The 16,946-nt window shown below is 40.0% G+C and overlaps 1 protein-coding gene and 1 pseudogene across 4 annotated transcripts in view; one reads left to right on the forward strand and one right to left on the reverse strand.

Moving 5' to 3' along the window:
• Window positions 1-16,946, reverse strand: part of ZNF91 (zinc finger protein 91) — a 97,585-nt gene that overhangs the window by 77,770 nt on the left and 2,869 nt on the right. The gene's annotated exons all lie outside the window — the stretch shown is intronic.
• Window positions 8,377-16,946, forward strand: part of LOC111529537 — an 11,055-nt pseudogene continuing 2,485 nt past the window's right edge.

The raw sequence follows: 16,946 nt of genomic DNA on the forward strand, positions 1-16,946 counted from the left end.
TTTTTTTTTTTTTTTTTTTTTTGAGACGGAGTCTCGCTCTGTCGCCCGGGCTGGAGTGCAGTGGCCAGATCTCAGCTCACTGCTAGCTCCGCCTCCCGGGTTTACGCCATTCTCCTGCCTCAGCCTCCCGAGTAGCTGGGACTACAGGCGCCCGCCACCTCGCCCGGCTAGTTTTTTATATTTTTTAGTAGAGACGGGGTTTCACAGTGTTAGCCAGGATGGTCTCGATCTCCTGACCTCTTGATCCGCCCGTCTCGGCCTCCCAAAGTGCTGGGATTACAGGCTTGAGCCACCGCGCCCGGCCGCATTTTTTTTTTAACCGAGTTTTGTTCTTGTTGTTGCCCAGGCTGGAGTGCAAATGGCACAATCTTGGCTCAACAAAACACAACCTCTGCCTCCCGGGTTCAAGCGATTCTCCTGCCTCAGCCTCCCGAGTAGCTGGGATTACAGGCATGCACCACCACGCCCAGCTAATTTTATATTTTTAGTAGAGACAGGGTTTCTCCATGTTGGTCAGGCTGGTCTCGAACTCCCGACCTCAGGTGATCCACCTGCCTCGGATTCCCAAAGTGCTGGAATTACAGACGTGAGCCACCGCGCCTGGCCTAGCATAAGCATTTTTAAAAGTAGTTAAGATAAACTCAATAGGGAGAAAAAACACAGGTATAGAAGTAAAAATTTGCAAGTGCCAAACCTGTGGCATTCCATGAGGCAGAGAGGACATAGCTCTTGATCTGAGACATGTTTCGCTGAAAAAAAGCCATTTTTTCTCTTTCTCCTCCTCCTCTCGAATTCTTTCTCAGATGAGATTTTCTGAATTACATCTGCATCTTGAGAATTTGCCTTTAATAATTTCAGCACCACATATTTACCTGTTACCACCACACCCAAAGGCAGAAGGCCCAAGACACAAAACCTCTACCCATTTCTGTCCTGTATAACAGAAAAGATTCAGGAACAATGAGCTGCTCCACAGAGATAAAAATATAAGTTTCTCTTTTTTTTGTTGTTTTTTCTGTCCTCAGGTGCCCTCCCCTGCTACAGACACTGGCAATTTCTGCTACAGTAATATAAATATTGGCCACATTGTCCTGTCCTTACAAATCTAAATAGAACAGTTTCCTGGACCACCCTTTAGTGTAAAGGTAGAACTTAATGCTCATGAATGTATCTTGAACTTCTCATACTTGATTCTGGCACCTTAGAGTCACATGAGGCACTTAATTAAAATAAATAGATGTTTTCTTCAGAACATTAAACAGACACTGTAAAAAGGGCACAAGTAAAGAGATTCCTGTAAATTGGTCATGTGACTCTAAGTAGAAGCCTGAGCTTATAACCGCTTACCTAAGCATTGTCACTCAAGCTTTAATTAGCTTATAAATCACTAGGTAAACTTGGCCCCACTCTATGTAATGTGATTCTGCAGGTTTGGAAATGGTCCATAAACGGGTGTTCTAAACAAGTCCCCTGTCAGTGCTGATGTCACTCTCCCTGGGCTCATTATTAGCATTTGTTACAAAAATGAGGCACAGCACAGAGTCCCTTACACTCAGCACTCTTGTCACAACACAAATACTTCTGATACAAACGAAGACAACCATTCCCTATCTTAAAGTATGTTACTTGCTGGCTCTTTCAAGTTCACAGAGAAAACATAAAGCAGCAATTTCTGAGTAAGTCTGCATTTGGAAAACAACATGTGCACATGTACTAATGCAATGTTTATTAAGCAGGTATTATGTAATCAATAGGATGTTACAGAGCACTGTGATAACTCATTATTTGATTTAATTCTAATAACAGCCTGTCAGTTGATACTAAGTGTTCAATAATTCTAAGGATTTAGAATAAGGACCCAGCATTTTTATTTCTTTTATTTTTCTGTCACTAATTTTTTTTAAATGCAGAGAATAAAATCTAAATACAGACAGATGAGAGGGATATAGATAGACTGTAAAGTAATTTAGATGAATTATTATGTTTATATTTACTATTTTGTGACTTGTGAATCAACTACTGCATCTGTAGGAACAGAATACAGGTTGCTAAATGGAATGTCTCTGCAAACACTGGTTTTAACAAAAAATTAAAAAACTTAGACCCTATAATACATATTTTATATTTTCCATTTATCTGCTTTGGGTTTTCAGAAAATTGTGAGAACCAACTCTAAAAAGGCAACAGGATTCATCACCAAAAACTTTGATCTCTTCTAATCAGTTCTGTGAGGCAAGACTCCAGGGTAGGGCAAGACCTAAATAAGGCCTTCAAAAGGGTGAATCTAAACAGGGCTGAAGCAGGGTATAGAGCTGATGTAAAATTCTGTTCTTTATGCCACTGGGGAGTATTTTTAGTTCCGTTTCTTTTTTTAAGCTTAGCTTAAAAAAACAAAAAACCTTAAATCTCAGAGTTTATGTAACTGTCATCTTTTTTAGCCCCACTGCCCTTTCAATTTTTTATCACATATTAATAAGCAATTTAAACAAATCCCTTAAGGTTTTCTAGAATAATTTTTTAAATGATAATTAAGTATTCTTAGCAGGGCATAAAAAATACAATAATAACTCTTGTTTATTAATATATGTTCAGGTATAGACATCGGAAGTCACAAAAATATAAAGAAAATGGCCCAAATAAAGCCCATATTTTTGCACACATCTATTTATTGTACCCACCATATGATGCATAATTAAACCACTTATCCAGCTGCTAGTCTAGACTAAAATTTCTTGCATGGTAGGGACCATGACTGCTTCATCTATTTTTCTAATGACTATATGAATTGGAAGCAATTAGTTTATTTGTTTGAGTCTCCAGACCTCCTCATCATTCTTCACTCAAGTACCAGGGAACTAGAGAAACTCTCATCTGGGTACCAACCAAAGACATCTCTTGTATGAGGGGGGGAGCAAACAGAGGATGACTCATTTCTTTTACACTAAGACAGAAGCAAAATTAACCACTCTAGTCAGTCTGACACAATTCTGTTCTGGAGGGATTTTCAAATGTCTCAAAAACACTTTGGTGATTGTGAGAGCATTTCCAGTGACCCTGGGCTGATGGTTCAATAATAAACCAGCAAGAGAGACTCAGGCTGATTCTAAATAGAAAATGAAACTACCAAATAGGCAGAGACATAATTCTGTATGCATATTTAGTTGACAGCATGTATTTTACAGCATAACTGTGAGCTGACTGGAAGCCTGAGAGGGAAAGTCCCCTCTAGAGTAAAGCTTGGTTGATACCTTATGTGTTTATATTATGTCTGGTAATTCTATACAGTGTTTGGGAAATGTGATTTTTATTAATTCTCTTCAGCACCTGAGAAACTGCAGTAATAGAACAGAAAGAAAACTGTTTCATTACACAATTAAATCTGAATGTCACATGTATTACAATCCATCTGCTTAAGGATTGAAAAGAAATAAAGACGGTTACCATAATTAGTTCACAAGTAGAAGAATGTACAGCGCCATGTCATAGGTAGTTCATCCTAAATTCACCTGGTCACTGGGGAGGCCATCCCTGTCTGCTAATTGGTTATATTCAATGACAAAATAAGCTTTTCACATCTTCATGGCAGAAGGTACTTTTGCAACTTGAAGCCAGCTGCCTGCTGAAGGTAGACTTGCACTCTTCTACAAAAGTGGTTGAATAGGGTGCTATCTTTTTGGCTACTTCTATTTTAAAGCAGTGGCTCTCTACTCCCTGAGGACTGGGCTAGCACACTCCTGCTTCCATTCTTCTGGTGGCCAGTGTCCTCTTTTGTTTCCTACTATCTGCCACTGTGGTACAGCCCACAGCACAGTGCTCATGGCTGGCAGCTCAACTCAGGTGAATGACAATTGCCGCAGGAGCACTTCAGTGTCACATCAAAGAGTGAAGCCTGGCTGGGTGTGGTGGCTCATGCCTGTGATCCCAACACTTTGGGAGGCCGAGGTGGGCAGATCACGAGGTCAGGAGTTCAAGAGCAGCCGGTCAACATGGTGAAAAAAAAAATACATATATATATATATATATGCTGGGCATGGTGGGTGGGCACCTGTAATCCAAGCTACTCGGGTGGCTGAGGCAGAAGACTCCCTTGAACCTGGAAGGGGGAGGGAGACTCCCTTGAACCTGGAAGGGGGAGGCAGAAGACTCCCAACACTTTGGGAGGCCGAGATTGCACCATTGCACTCCAGTCTGGGCAACGGAGAAGAATCCATTTCAAAAAAAAGTGAAGCCTGACCTGCAGAAGGAGAGCCTGCAGGCCTCCTGGGTAGAATTGCACCTTCACAATAATGGGAATACGAGCATTATTTAAGCCACAGTTTTTATTTACAATGGTGACATGGAAAATATACTGCTGGATTTCCAGCATGCATCCAGACAGAGATAGCTCTAAGAGTTCTCACTGTGACAGCCCACATCTTTCACAGACATTATGGGATACTAATAGGGCTTCCAAAACAGATACACAAAGCATTCGAAACAAAAACAGATCTCATTCTGAGAAAGATGATATTGAGAGAAAAAAAAGAAGTTAAAAGTATCTTAAGAAAAAACTGAGATTACATGTAAGATTGATCAAGTCAGCTAGAAAATATTCCTCTAAAAAGAATCTCTAAGTAGCCAAAGTGCATAGCTAGTCATAGCATGAGAAACATGAGTGTTATGAAGAAAGGGGGCATATTATCAGCAGAATTTTAAAAGACTTTTTTTCCATCTCCGCTGCTCTCTAATCTTCTGCCCATTAAATGTGGCATCTAAATAGAAATATATCTGACAACTACCACCAGCACTTTTTGATTAAAAAATTAAAATCTGACTGTGTTAATATAATGGAATATACATGAGCCTGCAACATAGCTAATTAAAGAGTTATTACAGTTTTTGGGTGGCCAAATCACCTGCCTTTATTTGTCCTGTAATAGCAACATTCCAATTTCTGAAATTAAACACACTAAAATTATACTTACCTATAACTATCCCTATTGGTTAAATTAATAATCATATCAGACTAACATCTACTGTAACAATTTGGTAGTAAATTTTCTTTGGATATTAGATATAAATATACAATTATGAATAATTTTAATATACTACTCAAAATGTATGTAGGATTTTAAAAAATTTTCTGTAACTATAATTCAGTTGAAAAACTACATTTCAAAAGTATGAATCACAATATTAGAACAACTATTTAAGGAATTCATTCAAAGTAAGTATTGTGGCTTTATACGCTTGTAGAAAATACAGTTGAATGTATATGAATGCAGGTTGTCTACAAACATTACACATAACTATGCTAATTGCACTGAAGTAATAAACAGAAACAAAGGTATGAAAATGCACTCCACTTTTCAGTTTAAAATCTGAACTCTTTTTTTTTGAGAGGGAGTTTTGCTCGTGTTGCCCAGGTTGGAGTGCAATGGCATGATCTCGGCTCACCTCAAACTCCACCTCCCAGGTTCAAGTGATTCTCCTGCCTCGGTCTCTTGAGTAGCTGGGATTACAGGCATGCGCCACCATACCTAGCTAATTTTGTATTTTTAGTAGAGACAGGATTACTCCATGTTGGTCAGAATGGTCTATAACTCCCGACTTCAGGTGATCTGCCTGTCTCGGCCTCCCAAGGTGCTAGGATTACCAGCGTGAGCCACCGCGCCCGACTATAAACTGAACTCTTTTTGCTTTTGTAGTATAAATACTTTAGCCTGCTAATAATTATCATAGATAATCAGGTTTCTGTCAACTTACTCAGTATCTTTCCTATATTGCAAAATTTAATCCTATTTTTACACTCAACTTTTGTGTGCTGTTGTAATGAGTGTTACTCTGAACAGATCTGTGTCAACTTTAAAAGACTAAAAATCATAAGAACAATATTTTGCCAAAGCAAAAATGAAGCAATTAATCTCAGGTCCCAGATAAAGAAAATCCTGAGGGGAAAAAAAAAAGACAAAGGGTTTATTCAGCTGTTAATATGATTTACATATATTTCAAAAAAAAGGGAGATAAAAATCTACACATAATCTAAATGTTGTAAGAAAAGAGATTTATTTTAGTAAGATATTTTCTCTTACTTGTAGTCTCTTATTTCTAATTTATATTTACTTTTACAAAAGCCACATCTCTAAACATGTTCTTGAACTCTTGGACATCTAAATTTTGCACACTGGGCGAGCACAAAAGAATGTTTATGGAAGACAAAACAGAAGAGAGAAAGGTGTTACATAAAACTCACAGGTCCAGATGAATAAAGCATGTTCTTAGAGACCTATGAAGAGATTTAGATTCTGACACAATAATAGTGGGAGACTACAACATCCCACAGGCACTAATAGACAGATAATTGAAGAAGAAAATTAACAAAATATTATAACCTAAACTCAACACTTGACCAAATAGTCCTAATTGGTATCTACAGAACTCTTCATCTAAAAATAACATAACATACATTCTTCTTATCATCACTCTAAAACTGACCACATACTCAGAAATAAAAAAATCCTCAGGAAATTAAAAAATCTCAAAATTATACAAACTAAATACACAGAGATATTAGCACTGACCCCACAAAAATATCTTGAAGTCTACCATGAACACCTCTGTGCATACAAACGAGAAAATCTAGAAAAAATGAAAAATTATTCAGGAATACATCCTTCCAAGAATGAACAAAAAAGAAATCAAAGCCCTAAATAGATGAATAAGAAGCTCAAAAATTGAATTAGTAATAAACAGCCTACCAACCAAATAAAGCCAAGGACCAGACAGATTCACAGCTGGATTCTACCAGATGTACAAAAAAGTGCTGGTGTTATTTCTACTAAAACTATTTTAAATAATTAAGAAAAAGTAACTTCTCACCAGCTCATTATATAAGAACAGCATTACTATGATACCAAAACCTGGCAGAGATAAAACAAACCAAAAAAATTCAGGCCAATATCTTTGAACAATGATACAAAAATCTTCAACAACATACTGACAAAATCCAGCAGCATATCCAAAAGCAAACCCACTATGAGCAAGTAGAATTTATTTTGGGAATGCAAGGTTGCTTCAACATACACAAATCAGTAAATGTGATTCATCACATAAACAGAACTACTAAAGACAGAAACCACAAGATTACCTCAACAGATGCAGAAAAAGCTTTTGGGTAAACTTTAACATCTTTCATGTTAAAAACCCTCAACAACCTAGGCATTGAAGGTATATGCTTCAAAATAAGTTATCTATGACAAACCCTCAGCCCCAACATACTGAATGAACAAAACCTGGAAGCAGATGGGTACAGTGGTTCATTCCTGTAATTTCAGCAATTTGGGAGGCCGAGGTAGGTGGATCGCCTAAGGTCAAGAGTTTGAGATCAACCTGACTGACATAGCAAAACTCCGTCTCTACTAAAAATGTAAAAATTAGCCAGGTGTGGTGGCGGGTGTCTGTAATCCCAGCTATTTAAGAGGCTGAGGAAGGAGAATCGCTTGAACCCAGAAGGTGGAGGCTGCAGTGGGCGGAGACTGTGCGTGAGAGACAAAGGGAGACTCTATCTCAAAAAGAAAAAAAAAAAAAAGCTTGAAGCATTCCTCATTGAAAACTGGCACAAGGCAAAGATGCCTTCTCTTAACACTACTATTCAACATAAAATTGAAAGTCCTGGTCAGGGCAATCAGGCAAAAGATAAAAATAAAAGGCTAGATGCAGCGGCTCACGCTTGTAATCCCAGCACTTTGGGAGGCCAAGACGAGTGAATCACGAGGTGAGGAATTCCAGACCAGCCTGACCAACATGGTGAAACCCCGTCCGTATTAAAAATACAAAAATTAGCCGGGCGTGGTGTCACGTGCCTGTAATTTCAGCTACTCAGGAGGCTGAGGCAGGAGAATCGCTTGAACCTGGGAGGCGGAGGTTGCAGTTAGCCAAGATCGTGTCACTGCCCTCCAGCCTGGGCGACAAAGCAAAACTACACCTCAATAAAAATAAAAGGCATTTAAACAGGAAAAGAGGAAGTCAAACTATCCCTGTTTGCAGGCAACAGGATTCTACATCAGGAAAACCGTAGAGTCTTGGCAGAAAAGCTCTTTAAACTTACAAATAACTTCAGTATAATTTCAGGACACAGCCCTCCACACCCAACCAATCCCGGGCTGCGAGGCACCTGGGGAGCTGCGGCCTGGCCAGGGCAGTGCACTCAGGTGGCCTCTCTTCCCTGCGGGTAACCGCTCAACACGCCGGAACCACACACAGCAAGAGCCACTTCTGAAGCCACTTGAGAAAAATGATGTGACAGTTCCTATCGAAAAGGATTCTTCAGAAACATAACATCTGTGAAACAAGTGGCCCTTTTTTCCGACTGCAAAACAGATATTCTCAAATTCCAAAATGCCAGCCAAGGCCCCAATTTACCTGAAAGCAGCCAATAACAAGAAAGGAAAGAAATTTAAACTGAGAGATATTCTGTCTCCCGATATCATCAGTCCCCCTCTTGGAGACTTTTGCCACACCATCCAAATCGGCAAAGAGGGCCAAGCAGAACATCTTTGGGGATATTTCCTTTCTTCAAGGTTTTACCTTCAAGCTTTTACCTGGAAACTATGAGAAAGCACATGTGGATCAGTTCCCTGGGCATAATACGTTCTTCCGGTAAAACAGCACCTCAGACTGTGTTCACAGAAACACCCTCCTCAGTGGTCAAAAATGCCATCTCCCTCACGATCACTGGAGGGTCCCAAGCTCTCATAATGCTCTTATTGTCACCAGTGAAATTTAATTCCAAACAGAAGTCCTTTGGACCAATAAAGCTGCCAAGGCTTAGCTGCAAGCCCGTCATGGAGGAAAAAGCTCAGGTGAAAAGCAGTCTGTTAGAGAAAGGAAAAGTCCACCAGGGGGACACCTCATGGGGCTCCAGCGGTTCTCCATCTCAGTCCAGACAGGGCAGGGACAGCCACTCCTCCAGCCTGTCCGAATAGTACCCTGACTGGCCAGTCGAAGACATGTTTCACCATCCCGCGCCATGCGAGCTCATCAAGGGACCTTACAGGTTCCCTCCTCTCCCTGCAGCTTGATATGGTGCCCGCACTTTTGGATGAGGTGCTGAATGTCATGGAAAAAAAGAAAGTAACAGGATGCCAACTTATTTCCTTTGGAGTGGAAGGTACAAAAACAAACTAAACTAACTACAGTTGAACAGAAGGGCTTCCGAAGCTGTATTTGCAGTTTTGTGATGGGTTTTCTAAAATAATATTCTTATAAAGTATTTTTTTAATCTGTTATGCGTTGTTTGCAAAAACAATTTAGAAAAAAAAAAATTCTGTCTTGGCAAAATGAGGAAATCCATCAGTCAGAACCCATTTTCAGCAGGCGCTGGTGCTGTTTGGCTCACGTATTATTTGCAGACACACAAGAAATCTGACTTGGCCAGGACTGGCACTAGCTACGAAGGGCTGGGCGAGTCACCTTAAGGAACTTTACAGAACTTTATAGCTCTCCAACATTTTCTGAGCAAGAGGAAGTAAAAATGTATTTAACACCTCAGCCTTTTTTCTAGACTCTTTTCTGTATATTGCTTGGGCTCACCGTAGCGAATTCTCTAGTGTTAAAACTCTTCTGTTTTCACATTTGAACTTTAATGGGTTTTGGAGATTTTCTTGTAGTTCTTATATATCCCTATTTATTATATCTACATTGCAAAATTTTAACTGTCAGCTACATGTTGGTAAGATACAGGCAAAATATTACTATAACTAAGTTATTTTTTAAAGTAAAAATACATTTTTACATGCCTTTGGCAAAAAAAAAATTTTAGGATGCAAAATAAATGGAAAAAAATTAGTTGCATCCCTGAGAATCAACAACATTCAAGCCAAATATGAATTATAAACATAATCCCATTCACAACTGCTGCAAAAAGAATAAAATATCTAAGAATACAGCTAACCAGGAAGGTGAAAGATCTCTATAAGAATTACAAAACAATGCTTAAAGAAGTCAGAAATGGCATAAATGGAAAACTTTCTGCTCATAAATAGAAAAAATCAATATCCTAAAAGTGATCAGACTGTCCTCCAAAATTTACAGATTTAATGCTATTTATTATCAAATGACCAAAATATTTTTAACAGAACTAAAAAAAAAACTACTGTAAAATTCATATAAAACCAAAAAAGAGTCTGAATAGCCAAACAACAAAGCTGAAGGCATTATATTACCTGTTTTCAAGTTATACTACAGAGCTACTGTAAACAAAGAAACATGGAACTGGTACAGAAACAAACTCACAGATGAATGTAACAGAACAGGGAGCCCAGAAATAATGCCACACACCTACAACCACCTGATCTTCAACAAAAGTAACAATAGAACTGTGGAAAGAATTCCCTATTTAATAAATGGTTGTGGAATAACCAGCTAGCACCATGGAGAAGACTAAAACTAGATCCTTTTATTACACCATATGCAAAAATGAACTCAAGATTAATTAAAGACTGAAACGCTAATTTTAAAATTATAAAAAACCCGGCAGATAACTGAAGAAATACCATTCTAGACATAGAAACTGGCAGCGATTTCAGGATGAAAATACCAAAAGCAATTACAACAAAAGCAAAAATTGACAAATTGGACCTAAACTAAAAAGCTCCTTCACTGAAAAAGGAAACTATCAACACAGTAAACAGACAACCTACAGAATAATAGAAAATATTTGCAAACTATGCTTTGGACAAAGGTCTGATATCCAGAATCCATTAAAAACTTAAACAGCTTACAAGAAAAAAATACCTAATTAAAAAGTAAACAAAAGACATGAAAAAGATGTTTTTCGAAAGAAGACAAACATTTGGCTAACAAGCATGTAATAAAATGCTCATCAATAATCATTAGAGAAATGCAAAGAAAAACCATGAGATACCATTCACACCAGTGAGAACGGCTATTAAAATGTCAAAAAGTAGGCCGGGCGCGGTGGCTCAAGCCTGTAATCCCAGCACTTTGGGAGGCCGAGACGGGCGGATCACGAGGTCAGGAGATCGAGACCATCCTGGCTAACACGGCGAAACCCTGTCTCTACTAAAAATACAAAAAACTAGCCGGTTGAGGTGGCGGGCGCCTGTCGTCCCAGCTACTCAGGAGGCTGAGGCAGGAGAATGGCGTAAACCCGGGAGGCGGAGCTTGCAGTGAGCTGAGATCCGGCCGCTGCACTCCAGCCGGGGCGACAGAGCAAGACTCCGTCTCAAAAAAAAAAAAAAAAAAAAAAAGAGTGTACATTAATTCAACCATTGTAAGAAGCACTGTGGCACTTTCTCACAGAACTAAAAACAGAATTACCATTTCACCAAGCAACCTCATAATTGGGTATATACCCAAAGAAATATAAATTATTCTGTCATAAAGACACATGCACAAGAGTGTTCAATGCAGCACTATTCACAATAGCAAAGACACGGAATCCACTTGAATGTCTATCAATGGTAGACTGAATAAAGAAAATATGGTACGATCAGGAACAATGGCCCATGCCTGTAATCCCAGCACTTTGAGAGGCCAAAGCAGGTGGATTGCCTGAGCTCAGGAGTTTGAGACCAGCCTGAGCAATATGGAAAAATCCCATCTACAAAAATGCATCTCTAAAAAAAATACAATAAGAAAAATTAGTTAGGCATGGTGGCACATACCCATGGTCCCAGCTACTTGGAAGGCTAAGGAATGACAGTATTGCTTGGCCCACCACGATGGCTTATGCCTGTAATCCCAGAACTTTGGGAGGCCAAGGTAGGTGGATCACCTGAGGTCAGGAGTTCAAGACCAGCCTGGCCAACATGGTGAAACCCCATCTCTACTAAAAATACAAAAATTAGTCGGCGCGGTAGTGTTGGGCGTCTGTACTCCCAGCTACTCGGGAGGCTGAGACAGGATATTTGCTTAAACCCGGGAGGCGGAAGTTGCAGTGAGCTGAGATGGCACTATTGCACTTTAGTCTGGGCAACAAGAGTGAGACTGTCTCAAAAAAAAAAAAAAAGGGGGGGGGGCGGGCACAATGGCTTACTCCTGTAATCCTAGCACCTTGGGAGGTGGAGGTGGGTAGATCACTTAAGGTCAGGAGTTCAAGACCAGCCTGGCCAACATGGTGAAATCCCGTCTCTACTAAAATTACAAAAATCAGGCAGACGTGGTGGCAGGCACCTGTAATCCCAGCAACTCAGGAGACCGAGGCAGGAGAATTGCTTGAACCCGAGAGGCAGAGGTTGCAGTGAGCCACGATCATGCCACTGCATTTCAGCCTGGGCAACAGTGAGACCGTCTCTAAAATTAAAAATAAAAATAAAAAAATACAATACATAAACATCATGGAATACTGTGTGGTCATAAAAAACAAACAGAAAACAATAACCAAAAACAAGATTATGCCCTTTACAGCAACATGAAGCTGGAGACCATTATTCTTGGAAAACGAATGCAGAGGCCAGACGTAGTGGCTCACACCTGTAATCCTAACACTTTAGGAGGCTGAGGCAGGCAAATCACCTGAGGTCAGGAGTTGGAGACCAGTCTGGCTATTATGGTGAAACCCCATCTCTACTAAAAAAATATAAAAAATAGCCAGGCATGGTGGCAGGCACCTGTAATCCCAGCTACTTGGGGATTGAGGCTGAGGCTGGAGAATTGCTTGCTTGAATCCAGGAGGCAGAGGTTGCAGTAACCAAACATCGCGCCATTGCACTCCAGCCTGGGTGACAAGAGTGAAACTGTCTTAAAAAAAAAAAAAAAAAAAAAAACAGAAAGAAAGAAAGAAAACTAATGCAGAAATGGAAAACCAAATGCAGGTTATTTATAAGTAAGAGCTAAATAATAAAAACATGAACACAGAGACGAACAACAGACACTGAGGCCTAGTTGAGGGTAGAGGGTGGCAGGAGAAACAGGGTCAGAAAAAATACCTCTTTGGTGCTACACTTAGTACCTTAGTTACAAAATAATCTATACATAAAACCCCCATGACACAATTTTAGCTGTATAACAAACCTGCATGTGTACCCCTAAACCAAAAGTAGAAGTTAAAAAAAAAACTCCCTGGGTGGGGAAGAGTACACTCCAGGTAGAAGGACCGGTTTGTGCTACAGATAGTGGCCCAGGTAGGGCTGTACTCATTTATTTCTGGGTCCATGCAGGCAAATGAGTTTATGAACAGGTGGTCCGGACCCCTAGGTTGGTTGACAAAACAGATTGCTGCTGCAGATTCAGTGTCTGGAGGTGGGAATACACCAGGAGACTTGGGAGACACTTCTGTATAAGTTTTTGGCAAAAAAACACTAAGATCAAAAATGCTGTAGTAAAATTCCTGAGTGTGGTTCCCTGTCCTGGGAGAGGTGTGGACACATTAATGTCTAGTGAGTATGTTAGTTAGTGGGTAAAAATCTTGTGGTGGTGGCTGTGGCAAAAGGGGATCTGCCATCACAGCTCCTTTCCTCTAAGTTTTAGGTTCTCTGTCACTATGGAAGGGGAGCTGGAATCACTGAACAAGGGACAGTGTGACAGCCTGTGTAGAGAAGAGCACAGCCTCTCATTCCTGGACATCCAAAGGTTTATTCTAATCCAGGAGTCTGTGATATCTTTCTTCTAGCACCCAATCTGTAGAGTTTGTGAACACCAAGCAATTCTCCAACACCAACTTATTGTCTAACACTTGAATTCTGACACCACCAAGAGTCAGCACAGACCTTGATTCAGGGCTCAGTGTCACAACACTGTCCTCACTGCAGATGCCAGTCACAAACTCTATAAGCTCATCTATGCTTCTGAGATACTGTTTAAAAACTGGGGACTCCCATATTGTTACTGAAACGTACTGATTTGATAGAGCTACTCACAGAACTCAGCAGAACACTGTAGTTATATTTACCATTTTCACATAAAAGATACAACCCAGGACAGGTGTGGCAGCTCACTTCTCTAATTCCACCACTTTGGGAGGCTGAGATAGGTGAATCACCTGAGATCAGGAGTTGAAGACCAGCCTGACCAACATGAAGAAACCCTGTCTCTAGTAAAAATACAAAATTAGCCGGGCGTGGTGGAACATGCCTGTAATCCCAGCTACTCGGGAGATGGAGGCAGGACAATCGCTTGAACCTGGGAGACGGAGGTTGCGGTGAGCTGTGATTGTGCCATTACAGTCCAGCCTGGGCAGTAAGAGTAAAACACTATCTCAAAAAAAAAGAAAAAGGGTACAACCCCAACAAAGTCAAGTGAAAAAAATATGAGACCAAGAATAAAGGTGGAAAAAGATGAAGTACATAGATGATAAAGAGCTATGATTAATAAAATTCTCTATCTTTTATGTTCTCCAAAAACACTTTATGGGGAAAAAAACAAAACAAACTAAAAACGCTCTTCATTATGATGCCCAACACCACCATGCCCGATTAATTTTTGTACTTCTAGTAGAGATGGGATTTCACCATGTTGGCCAGGCTGGTCTTTAACTCCTGACCTCAGGTGATCCACCCACCTTGGCCTCCCAGAGTTCTGGGATTACAGACATAAGCCATTGTGGTGGGCCAAGCAATACTCTCATTCTTCAGCCCTCCAAGTAGCTGGGACCACAGGCGTGTGCCACAATGCCTAACTAATTTTTCTTATTGTATTTTTTTTAGAGATGCATTTTTGTAGATGGGATTTTTCCATATTGCTCAGGCTGGTCTCAAACTCCTGAGCTCAGGCAATCCACCTGCCGTGGCCTCTCAAAGTGCTGGGATTAAAGGCATGAGCCATTGTGCCTGATTGTACCATATTTTCTTTATTCAGTCTACCATTGATAGACATTCAAGTGGATTCCATGTCTTTGCTAGTGCGAATAGTGCTGCAGTGAACACGCTTGTGCATGTGTCTTTGTGACAGAATAATTTATATTTCTTTGAGTATATACCCAATTATGAGGTTGCTTGGTGAAATGGTAATTCTGGTTTTAGTTCTGTGAGAAAGTGCCACACTGCTTTTTACAATGGTTGAATTAATGTAAACTGTTTACAGTGTATAAAGTATTCCCTTTTCTCTGAAACCTTGACAGTATCTATTTTTTTGCTCTCTTTTCTTACCTATCACATAGCCAGAAAAATGCTTTGCGCATTTTCTTTTTCTCATTAAAAATCAGCTGACTTTGTCTTCAGTGGTAAACATAAAATACTTCTTAATCAAACTGAACTTAAGTATATTTTCTTCCCACAGGCTCCTGAACTTTGAGCTACCCTCAGTCTCAGCTACCATACAACCCCATTTTATGTTTATCCTAAGAACATGCTGATCTCAGGGTAAAACGTTCTCTGATCTAAAATCTGATTTTATTACCCTCCATGTAAACATTCCCCTCCTACCTCATTACTAATCGTGTTTGCTTTTCCCTAGGGAAAAAAAAGTCATTGTCTGCCTAATCTTTTCAATCTTTGAAAATCTTATAGTTGCTACTTCCTCCTGTTGCAATACTCCTTTGAAATTCAATTTTTTACATGTATCTAACTTTTATTTGAAAAAGTCTAGAAACTGCCTCAAAACAATAACAACTTCATCTTCAGCAAGACCCTCCTAATACCTTTTTACATTAACCTTAACTGCATCTGCGTGTGGGTTGCCAGCTTTCCAGGGCTCTGTAGATTGTCTCAGTAAAGAGCCTTCTTCCATAGCTGGGGTGAGCAAGCTGGGACATCTACAGGGGAGGCCCCCTAAAAGGAACTAACTGGGCCTTTAAAAACCTCCTTTTGCAGACTCAATATTAGGCTTAGCTTGGAGTCACTGGGCTTAAGCTTTAATTTATATGTCAGAGTTATTAACTTGGTTTTTGAAACTATAACTAGGTGGTAGAATAATTCAGCGAAATTATGCAGTGTTCATATAAGGGAAGAAAATTTTAAGGTGCTTACATCTTACACCTCAGTAAGAAAAGCAAATGTATTTATTCCTTTCAGACAATAAATGTATTATGTTATTATTTGTATCAAAAATCATGTAGTAAACAATTAGCTGGGCACAGTGGTTTATGCCTGTAATTCCAGCACATTGGGAGGCCAAGGTGGGTGGATCACCTGAGGGCAGGAGTTCGAGACCAGACTGGCCAAAATGGTGAAACCCCATCTCTACTAAAAATACACAAATTACCCGGGTGTGATGGCAAGCGCCTGTAATCCCAGCTACTCAGGAGGCTGAGGCAGGAGAATCACTTGAACCCAAAAGGCAGAGGTTGCAGTGAGTTGAGATTGTACCACTGAACTCCAGCCTGGGTGACAAGAGTGAAACTCCGTCTCAAAAAATAAATAAATAAATAAAATAGTCAGATGGGAACACTTTTAGGAGGTACTAAGTTTCATCACATAAAATTTAGCATTAAACTCAAAAATCAAAATACCAGGATACAGAACCAGGCACGGTGGCTCACATCTGTAATTCCAGTACTTTGGGAGGCCAAGGTGGAAGGATCATGAGGGCAGGAATTCGAGAGCATCCTGGGCCACATGGTGAAACCCCATCTCTACTAAAAATACAAAAATTAGCTGCGCATGGTGGTGCACCTCTGTAATCCCAGCTACTGGGGGGGGCTGAGACAGGAGAATTCCTTGAATGTTTGAACCCAGGAGGCAGAGGTTGCAATGAGCTGAGATCACACCACTGCACTCCAGCCTGGGCGATACAGCAAGACTTCGACTCAAAAATAAGTAAATAAATAAGACAGAAAAAAAAAAACCCTTAGGTCAAAAGAAGTGAACAAAGCTTTTCAAGGTACAGATATGTCTTCCTCATGTGTCAAGTCAGGCCATTCAATTACTTGAGAGACTGTCCCACCCCATCATGCTCACTTAAGTGCTCAATAACCTCCTCTCAGGAGACTCTGAACTCTGCCCCCAGTGAGTGCCTCAGGAGCATTTTACTCTGCAAGTTCTTTTTTTTTTTTTTTTTTTTTTTTTTTT

This window comes from Piliocolobus tephrosceles, chromosome 21, assembly GCF_002776525.5.
Source record: "Piliocolobus tephrosceles isolate RC106 chromosome 21, ASM277652v3, whole genome shotgun sequence".
NCBI lineage: Eukaryota > Metazoa > Chordata > Mammalia > Primates > Cercopithecidae > Piliocolobus > Piliocolobus tephrosceles.